The following is a 5,025-nucleotide window of genomic DNA, read 5'->3' on the forward strand; positions in this document are numbered from 1 at the left end:
ATWGTTGTTTCATGCTRCATATGAACAGGATCAATGATGAAGGAAACATTTGCACAGCTAAGAGCCAAGTGTAGATTAATGAAAGCAAAAGCATTGAGATAACAACAATATGCAAACTCTTCTTAAGCCTTTGTCTAATTAAAACAATCTGTACAGACTCTGGTTGTTGAGGGTCTTTGTGCAGACCGAGGAAAGATCAATCTGTGGGTGAACAATGGGAAGTGGAGGCAGCTTGACATCATCCAATCACTCTGATTCACCACTTTATTGATGACGAGGTTGAAAAGAAAAAAGAAAAAAAATGCAGAGGAGTTGGATCAATACTGAAATCTGCAGGCAGACCTGTCTCTCTGTCCACGCCTGGTGAATTATCAGAACCAGTTCAGAGCTTCCYGTCTACCAGGAGGCTTCAACAAACAGGTGAAAATGTCTTGCATGTTGCAGTAAACTGTCAAACTCCAAGCGAAGCATCGTCCAAATGTCGCTGGTTCCAACTGCAAGCTGTTGCTCTCTGCATGTTTAACTGAGTTAAAATGACTCCGTCTGTGTTGGTGCCAAACATTTCAGGATCTGTGGAGCGTTTGGGTCCCGTGATGGAAAAACCCACGGACACACTCTAAAGTCGGTAACTCTTTTTATGCACAATTTATTTTTTCACACAAACACAACACTTTAGTTTCAATAAAACATTTATTAGTTTATTTGAATGCATTTGTTCTATTTGTTAGCACATACATTTAGTTAGCATGTATTTATTTTGTTTGCTTAAGATTAACACTTGTTTGTTTTGCCGGTACTTACCTGACATGGAGTCGCCAGACAGGGGCTCAACGGCTTAGATGATTGGACTACACCACTAGATCCTGCTGACAAGGGGAGTTGTATTTTCTTTGTTCAAATAAGTTTTTATATTTAAGTAAATATTAGCATTTAGTGGCTAATGTTTTAGATTTTCATTTTTGGGTGTTCAGTTTAGTCAAACTTAGCTGTACTGTTGTTTGTTAGTAATTTTATTCTGTTTAGTTGCCATTATTGTGTCTTCATTGGTCTGATCAGTCAGTATATGAACCCTGTGTGTCGTTTCTTTGTTAGGTCAGTTTTGTTTGTTTGCCTTTTTGCTCGAGTTCAGTTTTGTTTCTTTAACCTCTTTTATGAGCTCAGATTATCTTTTGTCATTTATAAATCTTTGGGTTAAAATAATTTTTCTATTTCTGTGGCTCCTCCTGTTTCTCAACTCGGTCCATCACAGTTCCAGCAGCTCTGTAAAAAAAACATACAATTTCAGAAGTTTCCTGCAGTCTGACTTTCCCAAGGCCTCCAGTTTAATACAAGAAGTACAGAGAGAACTAAAATCAGAATATTAAACCATCACCCTCAAAATCCCGTTGTTTTCCRTGATCAGAAACGGCTTTTCTCCTSTGGGAAACAAAGCGAAAGGATTCACAACAGAAAGAACAAATGACCGGCACATGATAGTTATCCTTCTATTTCACCATGATTAACAAATGATGGTTCATTTGCCCCTGCAGTGGTCATTAGAGCCGCGTTCTCCAGGACAATCAGTAGAACCAGAGCGAATCTTCAGCAGCTGGACAGCTGTGCAGCAGCTACCAACAGCTGCTGCAGGCTGATCATCATTTACTATGTCTGTGTTTAAATTAATGTTAGGATGCAATGATGGCAGGAAGAAATGAAGTTTGTTTGCTGTTTTGGCTTCAGGGAAGAGGAAACTCTCCTGAAAGGGACCCAGAGCTAAAAATAAACTAACAAATAATCTAATAATCCATTATTTGGTTATAGAGAAATGCTACTCTAACTTCACATAAGACATGTTTATACAGGAGGACAGATGTTTTCTTATAAGCTGTTTGATAATTTGATCATATTAACACTGAAGTTGCTAATCAACAATAAACACAAATTAGTCTATTACTAAAGCTGTTCATTTACATCTAAGGTAGCAATATTCAGCATTTTTAGGTTCATCCTTCAATATTTATTTATACATTTTATTATAAAAAAGTAACAAAACACCTGAATCAAGATCATAGGTGTTAATTATACAGATGTGTACTATGTTGGTAAAACAAATTCACTGCTGCAGCTCAAGAACAACCTCACTTTGCAAAATGCAACATTTAATTATAGTACATTTGCTTTGCATGTCTATTTAAAACAGGATTGCTCTCAGAAATGAGACCTTATTGTGTCTCAGTGAGATGTAGCTGTGTAAATAAGTACAATACAACAAAAGTGCAATGAAATAAGGAGAAACATATTAAGAGTTTTTTTTAATTAGATTCCCTGTGACACAGTTCATAATTCTCCCTTTTGCAGTAGCATCAAAATGAAGCCTGAATGTTCTGTTTTGACATTCATCAGCTCACATGATGAGAGTAAAGTTGGTTCAGATATGGGAACATGYGAACTTCACCAGATTTTTACTCTGACTTCACATTTCAAAATGGCCGCCTCGCATCAACAGTAGTAGATCATTTATTGTAATATACAATACACACAGAAGAGTGTGTCTAAAATTAATGTCACATTTAGCACCTGCAACTCTAAACTGAAGAAATTAAAATTGGTTTAAATTATTTGAATGTAAAGCTTAAAACTATATTCGGAAAAAGTATTGTGTTCTATGTTTATGGGCGTCGCCATATTGAAATCTCCACTATCAAGTACAGCTGCCTGCAGAAGTCCATTTTAAAAATGCACCATATAAGTTTTATAAAAAATATACTTTTTACATATTTGTTAAAACTCACTATGTGAGAATATGACAGATAATCTGTGAAAAAAAAACACTGCATGACCCTCTGTTTCATGMTTATCCTTTAATTCAATAAAAATCCAAATAGATTAATTTTTTCTGAAAAGCTCCAGTTTAAGAAATTTCACGCTTACGATTTTGTTACTTAAACTGAGAACATTTTTTGATATTACTGCTAAGCAAAGTTGGCATGTAGGTCGTGAGGATCACTGATGATGCCAAGCTGCCACTTTTGCTCTAATTGTCTAGCAGTGAGTTTTGTAGATTTTTAAAAACTCCGTCACAAAGTGGGAAGATAAGTGGCTAAAAGAAATCGACTTCTGTGTCGCATCATATTTTTACCCCAGTAAATAAAAATAACCTGATTAGAAGTTTCACGACCTCCTGATCAACTGAAACAATAAAATAAAATAATTCTTATATTTATTTTAAACTTCAGGATTTCAAATACACCCCTGGTGATTTTTTATTTTATTAAAACTGCAGTATGGAACTATTATAAGAAAATATATAAATTTTATATATTTGTTGAAACTGTGATTACATTGTGAAAAGTATATGTGACAAAATAATCTGTAAATAAAAAAGGGGAGCTACTCAGTCTTGTCCTGATGCAAACTAGCAACAGCCAATCAGAGACAGGAGGCGGGTCTTAGCACAGTTAATCCCTAATTCTACGCAACAGCTTCTTCCTGATAGCAATGAATACTAAAGCAAGTTAGCATGACCAGTGATGATGGTGGCTCAATGGTTTTCCTGTAACGGTGAGTTGCTTCTTCACCTTTAGCATAGCTATATTGAACTGTGCGTAGACATGTTTGATTGACAGCACYAAGACCCTCCTCCTGGCTCTGATTGGTTGTTTTTGTTTGGGCGCTGCATTTCTTCAGAAGGCAGCATCAGCAGGGAGGAGTTTGAAGACGTCAATGTTTTCACAGATTGTCTGTCTCCTAATGAACGGTCACCACATGGTGACAGTTTTAACAAACATCTTCCATACTGCAGCTTTAACACGGGTTTATTTTACTCACTGAATAAATGAGTCAGTGGTAGATTGTGGTTGTGCCATGAAAAAATATTTTTTGAAGGTTTTTTAAACAACTTCTAACGGGTGTTCAACTTTTGTGGGTCTATAGATGTGTGAAAGACAGAAGAAACATTTAAAAAGCTGAACTTCAGGTTGTGCAAAAACCCAAACCTCTGATTTGTACACCCTCTACTGCTGCTCTCCCTGTCCTCACCAGCAGCTCTTACACATCGTCTCCTTGTCCCGACCAGAGAGACGAGCCCAGCAGCACAGTGGTGCAACTGTTTGCACTCAGTCATTTGGAAAATACAATTATTCCCCTTCCCCTCGGCTGTAAAATTGCTGTACGACCACTGTTAAACACGCTGCAGTCATAATCATTGATAAGAGATGTGAAGGGCCGTCGATACGGTACGCAGCAGCAGCAGCAGCAGCAGCAGCCCCCCCCCCGCCCCCCTCACATCTTGTTACTGAGCAATATTAGAGTTGCTGAAGACACTTAGGAGAGGAAGCAGATGTGACATCTGTTTCACACTGGCTCGTCCTCTGAATCAACGGGTCACTCAAAATTTGCCTGGACTGATCGCCTTCGTCCTGTGAGTCACATTTCAGTGACCTCGTCCTGTCCGCTGCTGTCCAGCGAACTGAACAGCTCGAGTTCAGCTCATTGAGAGCTGAACTCTTCGATGAGCAAGAACATGAAACATATGCTCCAAACTGAGGGGRTGAATTGGTTCTAGCAAAAATATGCYCACTAAAAAGAAGCTATTTTTAAAAAAATTTTTTGAAAAAATTTGATTTCTTAAGAGACGCACCAACAAATCAGCGGGTGAACAAAATCAGTTTGACCGTGTGGTGGCAGCGTTTTCAGATCAGTCAATGCACTTTAACCAAGACCCACTGATGTGCTATAACAACACTCTTCAGTGTGAACGGTGTTACTGTGGGAGGCACAAACTGAGTTATTTTTGGTCGGAGGCATCACAGAACATGAGAAATTATTTTAAAGGGCCGATRCCGTGTTTTCCAGCCACATTGTATCATTTTACAGTACAATCAAGCAACTTTGTCTCCTTCAGTATATATAAAATATGACTTAAAAGAAATTTGACTTTGTAATTTAATGACTTTAAATTGTGTCTGTTTCATTGCAATGTATTGGTTTAACAATGTTTTTATCATTTTACTGAGCAGCAGTTCCACCAGCTGTTTGCTAATTGCT

The sequence above is a fragment of the Poecilia reticulata genome, linkage group LG7, assembly GCF_000633615.1.
Source record: "Poecilia reticulata strain Guanapo linkage group LG7, Guppy_female_1.0+MT, whole genome shotgun sequence".
NCBI classification, from domain to species: domain Eukaryota; kingdom Metazoa; phylum Chordata; class Actinopteri; order Cyprinodontiformes; family Poeciliidae; genus Poecilia; species Poecilia reticulata.